The sequence below is a fragment of the Mercenaria mercenaria genome, chromosome 3 (genome assembly GCF_021730395.1).
Source record: "Mercenaria mercenaria strain notata chromosome 3, MADL_Memer_1, whole genome shotgun sequence".
In the NCBI taxonomy this organism is placed as follows: domain Eukaryota; kingdom Metazoa; phylum Mollusca; class Bivalvia; order Venerida; family Veneridae; genus Mercenaria; species Mercenaria mercenaria.
In genome coordinates, this window is record NC_069363.1 from 13273329 (window position 1) to 13293104 (window position 19776).

Here is a 19776-nt window from a genome sequence, read left to right on the forward strand (position 1 = left end):
TTGTAGTTGATGAACTGTTCATGAATAGTTCGCGAATAGTTCAAGAATTATTCATGAACTGTTCATCAAGTTCGCGAATTTCTGGTTCATCAAATTCATGAACCTATCAATTCATGAACTTTGATGAACACATCCAGTTCATGAATTTGATGAACCAGTCCAGTTCATGAACTTGATGAACCACACCCAGTTCATGAATTTTTGATGCCGTAAAAAGTCCCATTTGTAGTTCTAGAACTTTCGTGAACTGTTCATGAACAAAGTTCTGGAATAGTTCAAGGATTATTCATGAACTGTTCATGAATTTCTCAACAGGGTTGTTAAGAAAAAAATATAAATATCATTGTTATATATTTGTTGAAAATTTAAATAATCAACTATGATTATTATAATTAGCTGAAATTCATTAAGATTGCAAGTTAAAAAATTGTTATTACATCCCTTTGCCTATCTTGGTTGCACAATTAAACCAAGAGAGATTTAGGAACAAGTGAATTCAGAAGCTAGACAAAGTTTTAAAATGTACAGATTATTCAAATATCCCTTTACTTATCAAACAAAAATGTCAAACTAAAAATTATATTGAAAAAAAAAATTCAATAATTTCGATAATCACAAAATTTTATCGAAATCAGTAATGCATTTGTTATAAGGATCTAATACTATGTAATGTGCTTAAATCTCTTAACAGAATTAACAAAAAGTGAAAAAGATCATAAAATATGTTGCCTATATGGGATTGACCACCTTTAAAGGTTATCAGTTAGGTCTAAAACATATCACAGACTAAATGTTAAGATCTTATTATCAATGATCATTATCCAAAATGCAGACATGCATATTTGGCATTTTTAGCTCATCTGAACTTTGTTCAGGGTGAGCTATTAGTATAGGTTGATGGTCTTCATATGTCATCCATCGTCCTGCATCAACATTTTTACTTTAAACATTTTCTCCTCTGAAACTACTGGTCAGAATTACACCAGACTTGGTCTGAGTAGCTTCCTGGCATGGATCTCTATCAAGTTTGTCCAAATAGTTCACCTTGGCTGTTTTGGGAGGGCTGCCAGAGCTAAAAATAGAAAAACCTTTAAAGAACCTCTGCTCATGTAATGCTTGATGGATCTTCATCAAATTGGTCTGTAGCATCAGTATAAGGTCTTTTCCCAATTTTATTGAAATGGGGGATACTTAGCCCCTTTTAAGGGCAGCTAGAGCTAAAATTAGAAATAACTTTAAACAACTTCTTCACATGAACTGCTTGATGGATCTTCATCAGACTTGGTTTATAGCATAATTTTAAGGTCCTCTCCCAAATTTGTGCAAATGGGGGTGTAACTTTAAATATTTACCCCGTTGAAAATTGACCCCATTGATCAAAATTTAATGTTGAAATGTTAGCGGGGTCAATTCTCAATGTTGAAAAAGGACCTTTTAATCAAAATTTAATGTTGAATGTTGACGGGGTCAATGCTCAACGTTGAAAAAGGACCCATGAGGTCTATTTTCAACGGGGTCAGTATTTAATGTTACAGGGGCACTTTAGTCCCTTGTAGGGGTCACTAGAGCTAAAAATAGAAAACCTTTGATGGACTTCTTCAGCTAGAGCTGAAGTTTGAAATACATTTAAACGACTTCTCCTCTTGAACTGCTGGATGGTTCTTCATCAGACATGGTTTGTAGCATCATTACAAGGTCCTCTTCAAATTTTGTTCAGATGGGGACAATTGGCCCCGTTTAGGGGCTACTAGAGGTAAAATTTGAAATGCCTTTAAACGACTCCTTCTCATGAAGTGATTTGGGGTGATTTGGCTTTGGTGCACATTTTCAATTTTGGGACAGTGGTGGTTGGACAGTACTAAGACAGATTTTGAGCTGCCACAGGACTCACTTTCAGTTTCACATGCAGAGTCTGCAAGTGGGAAAGGGTCAACAATATTGGGTTTTGAGCTGTTATGGGGCTTTTCAAGGGAGCCACATGAAGTACTAGACTGATCATCATTTGTTTGAACATTTTTTGTTGCCTGCAGATGCAGAAAAGTAACTCAGTGCACTGGTGGATCAAAGTTTTACATTTTCCTTGACATTTTGCATGACATTTGAGGCAGATCTAGACCAATTTTAGCACAAAAGTTGTAATGTGTATGCAGATTTGCTCGATATCACCACCTCGGTTACTAAGAACACTAAGGGAGTATGGATCACCTTTAGTGACAGCTCTGGTTTTCATGTGAAAAAAATAAAATTTTATAAATTTTAGAATATGAATGTTGTGCTGTTAACAATTTAGCATTACCTAACACAAAGGCCAAATTGTCATACAATGATGTTAAATTTCATATATTCAGTGTTCATATGTGTATATTTTGTATTAAGAATATAATTACTCTCAGTTATATTTTCTGTAAAAAATGCAGGAGACACTTGAAATCATGCCTGTATTTTTGCAGAATGTGCTATTGTTATCCACAAAATATTCTAGTTTTTCCCATTTGTCCTTTGTTAATAAACATGGAAGAGGACTTCTAAGCTGCTACCAGTAATTTGCTGAACATAAAAAAGATAACATGACTTTGAAATCATTGACTTTTCTTAATTTCCTAGGAAAGCTGAAAAAAGATAACAGAAATTACACAGCAATGTAAGCATCCAATCTATTGATCTTTTAATTAATATGGAAATCTGACTTTATAACTGTGGCAACAGTAATATTTTTCATCAATAAATGAACCAGGAAGATGACCTATGGTATAGATGATGTTTGTAAATAAAGCATTGTACAGCTACAGTAACTTAAGTGTGATGAAAAGCAGGTTAATGTATTTTCAGTCAATCTGTGTTTTTTTGAGTTATTAGATTGGGGTATGTCGTTGGTCGGGCGGGCGGATGGCGGCGCCAAACTGGTGTTTCCGGTCAATAACTTTTGTTTCGGTAAAGATATTTGAATAAAACTTGGTATGTATGTAGCCTATATCAAGACAAAGGCTGGGATTGATTTTGGGGTTTCTGGGGTCAAGGTCAAGGTCACTGTTACTTAAAATAGAAAAAGGGTTTCCGGTCAATAGCTTTTGTTTCGGTAAAGATATTTGAATAAAACTTGGTATGTGTGTAGCTTATATCAAGACAAAGGCTGGGATTGATTTTGGGGTTTCTGGGGTCAAAGTCAAGGTCACTGTTACTTAAAATAGAAAAAGGGTTTCCGGTCAATAACTTAACTTAGGAATGAGCTATCATGATGAAACTTGGTGTATAGAAAACTTATATAAAGTTGTAGCTTGGGATTGATTTTGGGGTTTCTGGGATCAAGGTCAAGGTCATTTTTACTAAAAATAGGGTTAGGTTAGGTTTAGGGTTAGGGTTGTGCTTTAAAGTGGTGCACTGTGACTCAGTATACATTTTTATTCTTATGAAAAGTGTTGAAAACCTGGTTTCGTGGCATTGCCGCGTTTCTTGTTTGTTTATTCATTGGGGTGTCTACATGATACTTCAGTATTCCAGGTAGATTTGATACTTCCTTGGCACCTACAGCAATATAGTATAATTGTACATCTGTGTATTATTGAAAGGCATTATTCAACCAGTTGTCTGTCTGTCTGTCCACCTGCCAGTCTGTCCATCTTTTCAACATTTTTAGCTCACCTGAGCACAAAGTGCTCATGGTGAGCTATTGTGATCATGCAGTGTCCAGCATCCATCGTGCGTCCGTCCGTGCGCCCGTCAGGTCGTCTGTCCGTCGTCAACATTTGTGTTTAATTGACATCTCCTCCAAAACCAATGAATGGATTTTGATGAAACTTAAACATGATGTTCCTTGGGTGGTCCTGGACCAAAGTTGTTCAAACGGTTCCACTTGGTTGCACATAGGGGCTGCCAGAGCTAAAAATAGAAAGTAGTTGCATAATGGTGGGTACAAATAGTCCTCAGTTTTTTTGCTCTGTAGAGCTATTTTCCTTTTTTTCTTTGCAATATTTTTGCTAAAATCACATGACAGATCTATGCTTGACATGTAGGTAGCATTTTCATAATGAAATAACAACATGACAGAATGTTTCATGGAAACTTAGATCATACACCACCACTACAATTTTAGGTCTCATTTTTATGACCTCTCAATGTCCGTCGTGCGGCGTGCGGCCATCAACAATTTCTAAAAAAAATCTACTTGAAAACCAGTGAGCAGAATTACACCAAACTTCACAGGAATGATTCTTGGCTGGCCCCCTTTCAAAATTGTTCAAAGAATTGAATTCCATGCAGAACTCTGGTTGCTATGGCAACCGAAAGGAAAAGCTTAAAAAATCTTCTTGTCCAAAACCGCAAGGCATAGAGCCTTGATATTTGTCGTGTGACATCATCTTATGGTCCTCTATCAAAATTGTTCAAATTATGCCCACTGGGGTGAAAAGAGGCCCCTCCCCGGGGGTCACAAGTTTTACATAGACTTATATAGGAAGAAAATCTTGTCTAAATCCACAAGACCTAGGCCTTTGATATTTGGTATATTGCATTACCTTGTGGTCCTCTACCAAAATTGTTCAAATTATGCCCGTGGGGTGAAAAGAGGCCCAGCTCCAGGGGGTCTCAAGTTTTACATAGACTTATATAGGGGAAAAAAATAGACTTACCGTATTTTCCCGAATTAAGGCCCCCCCCTCTAATTAACGCCCACCACTTGTTTTGGAGGAGGAAAAAAGTCAACAAGAACGAAAAAAAATCACCTACCTCATTTTTATAAGTCCACATAATAAGTAATTTACAGTAAGTATCCGATGTATTAAGAATTAAACACACTTTTAAACAGTACATGTACCGTAAATCTAAAACGTTTAAGTACGGTATGTATCCAATCATCAAATAGAAAATTAAATGGTAAATCCATTTTTGATTTGTTTTTGCACCACCCGCGCACAAGCTTCCTGTCGACTTTAAACAAATTTGTGGCAAAGTGTTAACCTTTTCTTCGGCAGTTTTAATAACTTTTAATTTAAAAGCCGACACATAAGCAGCGTGTCAAACCACTGACATTGTGTATTGCTACCCGCATGTACTAAGGAAAATATTATCGGAGTACACAGCTGTTTGGGTATGATGACGTAATGTGTAATGTCACGAGCGTGTCACGGAATACATGAGGTACCGTATTTAAATGCATGATTTTAAGACACACTGCATTAAATTGGATGCCAAATAATTACGTTTTGGGGGAATTAAACAACACAGAAACACTTTACAGTTGGTTTGAACGATGTTTTTAATTTTTGTAAAAATTTTAATTTTTTATTTTTTTCCTCTTTGGAAAATGTAACGCCCCCGGGGGCGTTTATTCGGGAAAATACGGAATATAGGAAAAAACTTTAAAAATCTTCTTGCCTTAAACTGCAAGGCCTAGGCTTTTGGTATTTGGTATGTTGCATTGCCTTGTGGTCCTCTACCAAAATTGTTCAAATTTTGCCCCTGGAGTGAAAAGAGGCCCTGCCCTGGGTGTCCCAAATTTAACATAGACTTATATAGGGGAAAAAATCTTCTTGTCCGAAAGTTCAAGGTCTAAGCCTTTGATATTTGGTATGTAGCATTGCCTAGTGGATCTCTAATAAGATTGTTCAAATTATGCCCCTGGGGTGAAAAGAGGCCCCGCCCTGGGGGTCAGTTTTTATATGAGTTATGTGGGAAAATATACTTTAAAAATTAGCAGATCATATTTCCTAGACTGTTTAATCATAATTACCTGATGACCCCAATTGATTAGGGGTCACTTGACTGTGACCTTGACCTACTGACCTACTTTCTTGTTTTTTAAGATACAGCCTTGAAATTTGGATGACATGAACAGTTTTGCCCACAGATCTTAAAACTGACCATGACCATGAATATGACCTACTGACCTGCTTTCGAATATTTTTGCACCAGTTTGGCATTTTAAACATGTGGCTCATATTACTCAGGTGAGCGATTCAGGGTCATCATGACCATCTTGTTAGCTTATTTTGCAGTTTGTGTGTTTGACTGAAAATATTTTTCTTGCATCAAACATGATCCCCACTTTTCTCTTGATTTTTATTCATCACTGACAATATTCTTCAAGAAAATATAAGTTACAGACATTTAAAATGGGTCCTGGTGTGTGTGGCTGCCATTGGAAAGATGTCAATTTTATATAGAATAAAGAAGAATAGTGTGTTGTAACCTAAAAATGAGGGGTTAGGGGGAATAGAACTGTTGATGTGAGGAGGGGAGCTGCTTGTTAGAGGTGCTGCAGTATTGTAGGTGGGGGTTATACTGTAATTATTTTTCATATAAGAGGTAATTTTTAAGTTTATGTATTTTACTGGTTTGATCAGAACTGTGGTCTACCTAAAAAGGTGACAAAATATTTAAAGAACTTTAACTTCAGTCCTTTGTAACTATTTGAAGGAATTTTTATACGCCCATCTCTGAAAGAGCGGGGTGTATTATGTGAACACCCGTGGCAGGCAGCCGGGCAGACGGTCGGCATCCAAAAGCATGTCCGCTCTCTAAATTGAACAGTTTTCTTCCGTTCTTCACCAGACTTGCTGACAATGTATGTGGGCATAATATCTTGGCAAAATTTAATAATCACCCAAATCACCCCAGGCACTCTTGGATTATGGCCCTTGAATTACTCAAAAAATTGCCAGTTTAGAATTGTCCGCTCTCTGAGTCGAACAGTTTTCATCCTATCTTCATAAAACTTGGTGACAATGTTTTTGAGCATAATATCTCAGCCAAGTTTGATAACCACCCAAATCGCCCCAGTCACACTTGGATTATGGCCCTTGAATTTACATAACTGAATATTTAGATGGGTGTATTTTGTGACAGTCTGGCACTCTTGTTACTTTATGTCAGTTATTTGTTATTAATGTTTTTGCAGGTTGATTTCTTGTTCCTGATGTTTCATGAAAACCATAACACATAAATATCCATTTACAAATAACTGCACTTTTTACGACCTAATAAAGCCTTTCAGATCATTTAAAGTTTTGAACCAACTGCCCGTAAAAAATCAAAATGCAATCTTTTCTCTTTTTTTTTCATTGTTCACCTTTCTGTTTGACATTTTAAGGAGCTTTTCTGTCTATAGATCACAGCTGTTGGAAATCTAAAGATCTGGGTAAATATAAAATGGTATTCCTATCTACTTGATATATAGATTACAAAATTGTTAAAAAAATATCAAATATAATTGACAGACTAGATTAATTTCTGGGATAATCTATTTTAGACGTACTATGGTGTTACACTAACATGTACAATAACAGGTGCCTAGCCACCAAGTGGCTTCTTGTTATTTGTTAAGTTAGGTACTTTTTTGCAGCCTTTGTTTGTTTATTTGAATTTATAAATGTGATTACATTGTCAGGTAATATTTTAGTCAGTTTTTTAGCTCACCTGAGCAATGCTCAGGTGAGTTTTTCTGATCGCTCAATGTCCGGCGTCTGTCAACATTTAGCTTGTGTATGCGATAGAGGCTGTATTTTTAGCTCACCTGAGCAATGCTCAGGTGAGTTTTTCTGATCGCTCGATGTCCGGCGTCCGTCGTCCGTCGTCTGGCGTCTGTCGTCTGTCGTCCGTCATCTGTCAACATTTAGCTTGTGTATGCGATAGAGGCTGTATTTTTCAATTAATCTTCATGAATATTGGTCAGAATGATAACCTTGATGAAATCTAGGCGGAGTTCGAAAATGGGTCATCTCAGGTCAAAAACTAGGTCACTAGGTCAAATCAAAGAAAAACCTTGTGTATGCGATAGAGGCTGTATTTTTCATTTAATCTTCATGAATATTGGTCAGAATGATAACTTTGATGAAATCTAGGCCGAGTTCGAAAATGGGTCATCTCGGGTCAAAAACTAGGTCACTAGGTCAAATCAAAGAAAAACCTTGTGTATGCGATAGAGAAGGTATTTTTCAATTAATCTTCATGAATATTGGTCAGAATGATAACCTTGATGAAATCTAAGCCGAGTTCGAAAATGGGTCATCTCGGGTCAAAAACTAGGTCACTAGGTCAAATCAAAGAAAAACCTTGTGTATGCGATAGAGGCTGTATTTTTCAATTCTTCTTCATGAATATTGGTCAGAATGATAACCTTGATGAAATCTAGGCTGAGTTCGAAAATGGGTCATCTCGGGTCAAAAACTAGGTCACTAGGTCAAATCAAAGAAAAACCTTGTGTATGCGATAGAGGCTGTATTTTTCAATTGATCTTCATAATTTTGGTCAGAATGATTGCCTTGATGAAATCTAGGCCGAGTTCGAAAATGGGTCATCTCGGGTCAAAACTAGGTCACTAGGTCAAATCAAAGAAAAACTTTGTGTATGCGATAGAGGCGGTATTTTTCAATTGATCTTCATGAATTTTGGTCAGAATGATTACCTTGATGAAATCTAGGCTGAGTTCGAAAATGGGTCATCTGGGGTCAAAAACTAGGTCACTAGGTCATATCAAGTAAAAACCTTGTGTATGCGATAGAGGCTGTATTTTTCAATTGATCTTCATGAATTTTGGTCAGAATGATTGCCTTGATGAAATTTAGACCAAGTTCGAAAATTGGTCATCTGGGGTCAGAAACTAGGTCACTAGGTCAAATCAAAGAAAAACCTTGTGTATGCAATAGAGGCTGTATTTTTCAACTGATCTTCATGAAATTTAGCCAGAATGCGATAGAGAAGGTATTTTTCAATTAATCTTCATGAATATTGGTCAGAATGATAACCTTGATGAAATCTAAGCCGAGTTCGAAAATGGGTCATCTCGGGTCAAAAACTAGGTCACTAGGTCAAATCAAAGAAAAACCTTGTGTATGCGATAGAGGCTGTATTTTTCAATTCTTCTTCATGAATATTGGTCAGAATAATAACCTTGATGAAATCTAGGCTGAGTTCGAAAATGGGTCATCTCGGGTCAAAAACTAGGTCACTAGGTCAAATCAAAGAAAAACCTTGTGTATGCGATAGAGGCTGTATTTTTCAATTGATCTTCATAATTTGGTCAGAATGATTGCCTTGATGAAATCTAGGCCGAGTTCGAAAATGGGTCATCTCGGGTCAAAACTAGGTCACTAGGTCAAATCAAAGAAAAACTTTGTGTATGCGATAGAGGCGGTATTTTTCAATTGATCTTCATGAATTTTGGTCAGAATGATTACCTTGATGAAATCTAGGCTGAGTTCGAAAATGGGTCATCTGGGGTCAAAAACTAGGTCACTAGGTCATATCAAGTAAAAACCTTGTGTATGCGATAGAGGCTGTATTTTTCAATTGATCTTCATGAATTTTGGTCAGAATGATTGCCTTGATGAAATTTAGACCAAGTTCGAAAATTGGTCATCTGGGGTCAAAAACTAGGTCACTAGGTCAAATCAAAGAAAAACCTTGTGTATGCGATAGAGGCTGTATTTTTCAATTGATCTTCATAATTTTGGTCAGAATGATTGCCTTGATAAAATCTAGGCCGAGTTCGAAAATGGGTCATCTCGGGTCAAAACTAGGTCACTAGGTCAAATCAAAGAAAAACTTTGTGTATGCGATAGAGGCGGTATTTTTCAATTGATCTTCATGAATTTTGGTCAGAATGATTACCTTGATGAAATCTAGGCTGAGTTCGAAAATGGGTCATCTGGGGTCAAAAACTAGGTCACTAGGTCATATCAAGTAAAAACCTTGTGTATGCGATAGAGGCTGTATTTTTCAATTGATCTTCATGAATTTTGGTCAGAATGATTGCCTTGATGAAATTTAGACCAAGTTCGAAAATTGGTCATCTGGGGTCAAAAACTAGGTCACTAGGTCAAATCAAAGAAAAACCTTGTGTATGCAATAGAGGCTGTATTTTTCAACTGATCTTCATGAAATTTAGCCAGAATGCGATAGAGAAGGTATTTTTCAATTAATCTTCATGAATATTGGTCAGAATGATAACCTTGATGAAATCTAAGCGAGTTCGAAAATGGGTCATCTCGGTCAAAAACTAGGTCACTAGGTCAAATCAAAGAAAAACCTTGTGTATGCGATAGAGGCTGTATTTTTCAATTCTTCTTCATGAATATTGGTCAGAATAATAACCTTGATGAAATCTAGGCTGAGTTCGAAAATGGGTCATCTCGGGTCAAAAACTAGGTCACTAGGTCAAATCAAAGAAAAACCTTGTGTATGCGATAGAGGCTGTATTTTTCAATTGATCTTCATAATTTTGGTCAGAATGATTGCCTTGATGAAATCTAGGCCGAGTTCGAAAATGGGTCATCTCGGGTCAAAACTAGGTCACTAGGTCAAATCAAAGAAAAACTTTGTGTATGCGATAGAGGCGGTATTTTTCAATTGATCTTCATGAATTTTGGTCAGAATGATTACCTTGATGAAATCTAGGCTGAGTTCGAAAATGGGTCATCTGGGGTCAAAAACTAGGTCACTAGGTCATATCAAGTAAAAACCTTGTGTATGCGATAGAGGCTGTATTTTTCAATTGATCTTCATGAATTTTGGTCAGAATGATTGCCTTGATGAAATTTAGACCAAGTTCGAAAATTGGTCATCTGGGGTCAAAAACTAGGTCACTAGGTCAAATCAAAGAAAAACCTTGTGTATGCAAAAGAGGCTGTATTTTTCAACTGATCTTCATGAAATTTAGCCAGAATGATTACCTTGATAAAATCTAGGCTGATTTCGAAAATGGGTCATCTGGGGTCAAAAACTAGGTCACTAGGTCAAATCGAAGAAAAACATTGTGTATGCAATAGAGGATGTATTTTTCAATTGATCTTCATGAAATTTGGTCAGAGTGATTGCCTTGATGAAAACTAGGTAGATTTCGAATATGGGTTATCTGAGGTAAAAAACTAGGTCACTAGGTCAAATTAAAGAAAAACCTTGTGTATGCGATAGAGACTGTTTTCTTTTCAGTTGATATTTATGAAATTTGGTCAGGTTGATTGCCTTAATGAAATCTAGGTAGAATTTGAATATGGGTCATCTGAGGTCAAAAACTAGGTCACTTGGTCAAATCAAAGAAAAAACTTCTGTATGTGATAGAGGCTGTATTTTTCAATTGATCTTCATGAATTTTGGTCAGAATGATTGCCTTGATAAAATCTAGGTCGAGTTTGAACATGGGTCATCTAGGGTTAAAAACTAGGTCATATCTAAGAAAATGCTTGTTTTATCGCAAGAGACCAATTTTTTGGTCCAATCTTAATGAAAATTGGTCAGAATATTTGTTTCCATGAAATCACTATGTCAAACATGTTTTACACTGTTATGGAGTGTTTCTTAGGTGAGCGACCTAGGGCCATCTTGGCCCTCTTGTTCAATTAATCTTCATGAATATTGGTCAGAATGATAACCTTGATGAAATCTAGGCCAAGTTTGAAAATGGGTCATCTCGGGTCAAAAACTAGGTCACTAGGTCAAATCAAAGAAAAACCTTGTGTATGCGATAGAGGCTGTATTTTTCAATTATTCTTCATGAGTATTGGTCAGAATGATAGCCTTGATGAAATCTAGGCCGAGTTCAAAAATGGGTCATCTTGGGTCAAAAACTAGGTCACTAGGTCAAATCAAAGAAAAACCTTGTGTATGCGATAGAGGCTGTATTGTTCAATTAATCTTCATGAATATTGGTCAGAATGATTGCCTTGATGAAATCTAGGCCGAGTTTGAAAATGGGTCATCTCGGGTCAAAAACTAGGTCACTAGGTCAAATCAAAGAAAAACCTTGTGTATGCGATAGAGGCGGTATTTTTCTATTGATCTTCATGAATTTTGGTCAGAATGATTACCTTGATGAAATCTAGTCCAAGTTCGAAAATGGGTCATCTGGGATTAAAAACTAGGTCACTAGGTCAAATCAAGGAAAAACCTTGTGTATGTGATAGAGGCTGTATTTTTCAACTGATCTTCATGAAATTTAGCCAGAATGATTACCTTGATAAAATCTAGGCCGAGTTCGAAAATGGGTCATCTGGGGTCAAAAACTAGGTCACTAGGTCAAATCGAAGAAAAACATTGTGTATGCAATAGAGAATGTAGTTTTCAATTGATCTTCATGAAATTTAGTCAGAGTGATTGCCTTGATGAAATCTAGGTCGAGTTTGAATATGGGTTATCTGAGGTCAAAAACTAGGTCACTAGGTCAAATTTAAGAAAAATCTTGTGTATGCGATAGAGACTGTTTTTTTCAATTGATTTTTATGAAATTTGGTCAGGATGATTGTCTTAATGAAATCTAGGTCGAATTTGAGTATGGGTCATCTGAGGTCAAAACCTAGGTCACTTGGTCAAATCAAAGAAAAAACTTGTATTTGTGATAGAGGCTGTATTTTTCAATTGATCTTCATGAATTTTGGTCAGAATGATTGCCTTGATAAAATCTAGGTCGAGTTTGAACATGGGTCATCTCGGGTCAAAAACTAGGTCATATCATAATCTAAGAAAATGCTTGTTTTATCACAAGAGACCAATTTTTTGGTCCAATCTTAATGAAAATTGGTCAGAATATTTGTTTCCATGAAATCACTAGGTCAAACATGTTTTACACTGTTATGGTGTGTTTCTTAGGTGAGCGACCTAGGGCCATCTTGGCCCTCTTGTTTATATTTTGGACAAAACATCTAACCTGCCATTTGCTGTTTTGCCAACATCTTCACAATTAACACCAGAACACATTTTTAGCTCGACTATTCATAGAATAGTAGAGCTATTGGACTCGCCCATGCGTCGGCGTCCGCGTCCGCGTCTCGATTTGGTTAAGTTTTTGTATGTAAGCTGGTATCTCAGCAACCACTTGTGGGAATGGATTGAAACTTCACACACTTATTCACTGTGATAAACTGACTTACATTGCACAGGTTCCATAACTCTGTTTTGCTTTTTTACAAAATTATGCCCCTTTTTTGACTTAGAAATTTTTGGTTAAGGTTTTGTATGTAAGCTGGTATCTCAGTAACCACTTGTGGGAATGGATTGAAACTTCACACACTTATTTACTGTGATAATCTGACTTACATTGCACAGGTTCCATAACTCTATTTTGCCTTTTCACAAAATTATGCCCCTTTTTCAACATAGAAATTTTTGGTTAAGTTTTTGTATGTAAGCTGGTATCTCAGTATCCACTAATGGGAAAGGATTGAAACTTCACACACTAGTTCACTGTCATGATATGACATGCAGTGCAAAGGGTCAATACTCAACTTTGCATTTTACAAAATTATGCCCCTTTTTCAACTTAGGAGTTTTTGGGTTAAATTCTTATATGTAAGCTGGTATCAGTACCCACTAATGGGAATGGATTGAAACTTCATACACTTGTCCACTGTCATGAGCTGATAAGCACTATGCAGGTTCCATAACCCTATTTTACTTTTTTACTAAATTATGCCCCTTTTTTGACTTTCTTATTCATTCAAGCGACAAGGCTGTTAAATAGTCGAGCGTTGCTGTCCTCCGACAGCTCTTGTTTTCATATATACTCCCTCACCCTATTTGTAAAATGTCACAAGAATACACATGAAAGTGGTGTTTTTAGGACCATTCATAAGAAAATAGATATGTAGATAGATGTGTACAAAATGTTATCTGTTATTTACTAGAAAATGTTTTATAATCACTTAAACATTAAATAATTTTTTGGACAGGGTGCAACAAGGGCATTATTTAATTTTTAGGTCACCTGAGCACAAAGTGCTCAAGGTGAGCTTTTGTGATCACCTGTGTCTGTTGTCGGTTGTCGTCTGTCGTTGTTGTCATCCGTCGTCAACAATTTGACTGTTAACACTCTAGAGGTCACAATTTTGGCCCAATCTTAATGAAACTTGGTCAGAATGTTACCCTCAATAAAATCTTGGACAAATTCAATATTGGGTCATCTGGGGTCAAAAACTAGGTCACCAGGTCAAATTAAAGGAAAAGCTTGTTAACACTCTAGAGGCCACATTTATAATTTCTCTTTGACACTTGGTTAAAATGTTAATCTTGATGATCTTTAGGTCAAGTTAAAATCTGGGTCAGGTGGGAGCAAAGACTAGGTCACTAGGTCAAATCAAAGGAAAAGCTTGTTAACACTGTAGAGTCCACATTTATGAAAATATCTCTATGACACTTGGTTAGAATGTTAATCTTGATGTTTTTCAGGTCAAGTTCAAATCTGGGACAAGTGGGGTCAAAAACTAGGTCGCCAGGTGAAATCAGAGGAAAAGCTTCTTAAGACTGTAGAGGCCACATTTATGAATGTATCTTCATGAAACTTGGTCAGAATGTTTACCTTGATGATCTTTAGGTCAAGTTTGAATCTGGGTTATGTGGAATGTGACCTACTGACCTACTTCCTTGTTAGCTCGACTTTTCAAAGAAAAAGTAGAGCTATTGGACTTGCCCCAGCGTCAGCTTCGCCGTTGGTTAAAATTTTTGATAAAGTCAAATATCTCTGTTACTATCAAAGATATTGACTTGTAACTTATAAAAGTTTTTTACTATTAAGGTCTGCACCAGGAGAAACAATTCCCATAACTCTGATTGACTTTTGTTGGAGGTATGCCCCTTTTTAACTTAGAATTTTTTGTTAAAGGTTTTGATTGTCAGTATCTCTGTTACTATCAAAGCTATTGACTTGAAACTTAAAGTAGTTATTTACAATCAAAGTCTACACCAGAAGAAACAATCCCCATAACTCTGATTTGAATTTTGACAGAGTTATGCCCCTTTTAACTTAGAATTTTCGGTTAAAGTTTTTGATAAAGTCAAATATCTTTGTTACTAACAAAGCTATTGACTTGAAACTTGAAATAGTTATCTGCTATCAAAGTCTACACCAGGCGAAACAATCCCCACAACTCTGGTTTGAATTTTGATGGAGTTCTGCCCCTTTTTGACTTAGAATTTTTTTTTGTTAAAAGTTTCTGATAAAGTCAAATATCTCTGTTACTATCAAAGCTATTGACTTGAAACTTAAAACAGTTATTAACTATCAAAGTGTACACTTGGAGAAAAAAATCCCCATAACTTTGATTAAATGTTGTCAGAGTTATGCCCCTTTTTAACTTAGAATGTTTGTTTAAGTTTTTATAGGCAAAGCTCTAATTTTAAGTCAAGCACTGAGAAAAGTAGAGCGCGCTGTCTTACATACAGCTCTTGTTTAAGATATAGCCTTGAAATTTGGATGACATGTACAGTTTTGCACAACAATCTTAAAACTGTCTTTCAGTGACCATGAATGTGACCTACTGACCTACTTTCTTGTTTTTAGCTCACCTGAGCACAAAGTGCTCATAGTGAGGTATTGTGATCAGGCTGTGTCCGTAGTTTGTCCGTTTGTCAAGTCGTCTGTCGTCAACAATTGTGTTTAAACGACATCTCCTCCAAAACCACTGAATGGATTTTGATGAAACTTGGCCTGGATGTTCCTTGAGTGGTCCTCTTCCAAAGTTGTTCAAACAGTTTCGCTTGGTTGCACATAGGGGCCGCCAGAGCTAAATATAGAAAAATCTTCAAACAACACCTCCTTCTAAACCAATAGTCCGATTTCGAAATAATTTTACGAAAGTGGTCCTTGTGTCACCCTCTACCAAGATTGGTCAAATTATACCGATTCATCAAAAAACATGGCCACCAGGGGGCGTGGTCACTTTTCCCCATATGTATATAGTGGAAATTAAAAAAATCTGCTTGTGTGAAACTGCTGGCCCAATTTAAAATAATTTCACACAAATGGTCCTTGTGTGGCCCTCTACCAAGATTGTTCAGATTATTTTGATTCGTCAAAAACATGGCCACCAGAGGGCGTGGTCACTTTTCATCAACAATTACTTTAAACAACATCTCCTCCAAAACCACTGAATGGATTTTGATGAAGTTTTACACAAACTATCTCTGGGTCCACCCTTTCAAAGTTGTTCAAATGGTTCAGGTTCACTATATGTATATAGGGGAAAGATTAAAAATCTTCTTGTGTGAAACTGCTGGCCCAATTCTAAGATAATTTTACACAAATGGTCCTTATGTGACCCTCTACCAAGATTGTTCAAATTATACCGATTCATCAAAAAACATGGCCACCAGGGGGCGTGGTCACTTTTCCCCATATGTATATAGTGGAAATTAAAAAAATCTGCTTGTGTGAAACTGCTGGCCCAATTTAAAGTAATTTCACACAAATGGTCCTTGTGTGGCCCTCTACCAAGATTGTTCAGATTATTTTGATTCGTCAAAAACATGGCCACCAGAGGGCGTGGTCACTTTTCATCAACAATTACTTTAAACAACATCTCCTCCAAAACCACTGAATGGATTTTGATGAAGTTTTACACAAACTATCTCTGGGTCCACCCTTTCAAAGTTGTTCAAATGGTTCAGGTTCACTATATGTATATAGGGGAAAGATTAAAAATCTTCTTGTGTGAAACTGCTGGCCCAATTTTAAAATAATTTTACACAAATGGTCCTTATGTGACCCTCTACCAAGATTGTTCAAATTATTACGATTTGTCAAAAAACATGGCTGCCAGGGGGCATGGTCACTTTTCCCTATATGTCTGTAGTGGAAATTTAAAAAATCTTCTTGTGTGAAACTGCTGGCCCAATTTTAATATAATTTTGCACAAATGGTCCTTGTGTGACTCTCTACCAAGATTGTTCAGATTATTCCGATTCGTTAAAAAACATGGCCGCCAAAGGGCGTGGTCACTTTTCATCAACAATTACTTTAAACAACATCTCCTCCAAAACATCTGAATGGATTTTGATGAAGTTTTACACAAACGATCTCTGGGTACCCCTCTTTCAGAGTTGTTCAAATTGTTCAGGTTCATTGAACATTATGGGTCTTTTTGGTTAAAAATAGGTTTTCAGCTACCACAGTTCAAAAATCTTTTTCTCTTGAGCTTTGATATTTATGTTTCCCACCACACAGTGGTGTGGGAGACATATTGATTTACTCCTGTCTGTCTGTCTGTCTGTCAGTCACAAAGCTTGTCCGCACTCTAAAGTCGAACATTTCTCATCCGATCTTCACCAAACTTGAATAAAATGTGTCTGACCATAAGACCTTGGCCAAGTTCGATAACTAGCCAAATCGGCCCAGGCACTTTGGAATTATGGCCCTTGAATTACCAAAAAAACCTCGGAGCCCATGCGCTTTCGTGCACCCAAATCGTACCCTATACTACTTTTATTAGTAGTATAGCGGGTACGTTTTGGGTGCAAGAAAGCGCATGCACAAGTAGTATAGGGTAAATTTTGGGTCCAAGAAAGCGCAGACTGGCTTACTATTTAGATGATTAGGCAGTTGTGGGAGACATGCGCTTTTCTCAAAAGCATCTCTTGTTGGCATTTGATATAAGGGTTTAACTCTCTACCATAATTGACCAAATTATTGCTCAAAGGTCAAAAATGGCCACGTCCCTGTATGTGACATGTACTTACTATAGGCTTTTATATAAGAAACTTTGAAAATCTTCTTCTGTGAATCAATAATAGCTAGAGTGTTGATTTTTGGCGTATGATATCAGAGTTGTACTGTCTTACTATTGCCCTAGGTTAAAGAATGTGTTTGACGGCTAACATAGAAGAAAGCTATCAATACTTATACTATTATATTATATAAACACACTTAAAGCCTTATACACAAGTGAGTGCTTCATGGTCAATGACCATCTTGTTTGATACAGTCTGGAAATTTAGATGACATGTACAGTTTTGCATACCAATCTTAAAACTGACTTTCAGTGACCATAAATGTGACCTACTGACCTACTTTCTTAATATTTTAGCATCATTTTGACATTTGAAACACTCAGGTGAGCGATCTAGGGTCACCATGACCCTCTTGTTTTGTTTTTGAAGCTATAGCAAAAGAATTTGTTCAAGCAAGCAACTAAACTCAGGTGAGCGATATAGGGCCATCATGGGCCTCTTGTTTTGAAAACCTTGTCTTGGACATAACTGAATACTATGTAATGTATTGACTTAATACTTTACATATTGATAGAGGTTAGTGGGAGGGAGTGCAGTGACAAGGAATCATAACTCTGGATGGTCTCTTTTTAGCTAACCTGAGCACAAAGTGCTCAGGATGAGCTATTGTGATTGCTCACCGTCTGATGTCCGTCCGTCCGTCATCCGTCCACACTTTTCTTTAAACAACATCTCCTCCTAAACCACCAGGCCAATTTTGATGAAACTTCACAGGGATGTTCCTTGGATGGTCTTTTTTATAAATTGTTCAATGAAAAACTTAGCCTAGGGCTTAGATATTTGGTATGTAGCATCATGTAGTGGTCCTCTACCAAGATTGTTCAAATAATCCCCCTAGAGTCAAATATGGCCCCGTCCCGGGGGTCACATTGTTTATAAGACTTACATAGGGAAAAACTTTGAAAATCTTCTTGTCCAAAACCACAGGTTATAGGGCTTTTTTTTTAGCTCACCTGTCACAAAGTGACAAGGTGAGCTTTTGTGATCGCGCGGTGTCCGTCGTCCGTCGTCCGTCCGTGCGTCCGTAAACTTTTGCTTGTGACCACTCTAGAGGTCACATTTTTCATGGGATCTTTATGAAAGTTGGTCAGAATGTTCATCTTGATGATATCTAGGTCAAGTTCGAAACTGGGTCACGTGCCATCAAAAACTAGGTCAGTAGGTCTAAAAATAGAAAAACCTTGTGACCTCTCTAGAGGCCATATATTTCACAAGATCTTCATGAAAATTGGTCAGAATGTTCACCTTGATGATATCTAGGTCAAGTTCGAAACTGGGTCACGTGGGGTCAAAAACTAGGTCAGTAGGTCTAAAAATATAAAAACCTTGTGACCTCTCTAGAGGCCATATTTTTCATGAGATCTTCATGAATATTGGTCAGAATGTTTATCTTGATGATATCTAGGTCAAGTTCGAAACTGGGTCACGTAGGGTCAAAAACTAGGTCATTAGGTCTAAAAATAGAAAAACCTTGTGACCTCTCTAGAGGCCATATTTCTCAATGCATCTTCATGAAAATTGGTCAGAATGTTCATCTTGATGATATCTAGGTCAAGTTCGAAACTGGGTCACGTGGGGTTAAAAACTAGGTCAGTAGATCTAAAAATAGAAAAACCTTGTGACCTCTCTAGAGGCCATATTTTTCATGAGATCTTCATGAATATTGGTCAGAATGTTTATCTTGATGATATCTAGGTCAAGTTCGAAACTGGGTCATGTGGGGTCAAAAACTAGGACAGTAGATCTAAAAATAGAAAAACCTTGTGACCTCTCTAGTGGCCATATTTCTCAATGGATCTTCATGAAAATTGGTCAGAATGTTCACCTTGATGATATCTAGGTCAAGTTCGAAACTGGGTCCTGTGCTGTCAAAACTAGGTCAGTAGGTCTAAAATAGAAAAAACCTTGTGACCTCTCTAGAGGCGATATTTTTCAATGGATCTTCATGAAAATTGGTCAGAATATTTACCTTGAAGATATCTAGGTCAAGTTCGAAACTGGGTCACGTGGGGTTAAAAACTAGGTCAGTAGATCTAAAAATAGAAAAACCTTGTAACCTCTCTAGAGGCCATATTTTTCATGAGATCTTCATGAATATTGGTCAGAATGTTCATCTTGATGATATCTAAATCAGATTCGAAACTTGGTCACGTGGGGTCAAAAACTAGGTCAGTAGGTCTAAAAATAGAAAAAACCTTATGACCTCTCTAGAGGCCATATTTCTCAATGGATCTTCATGAAAATTGATGAGAATGTTCAGCTTGATGATATCTAGGTCAGGTTCATAAC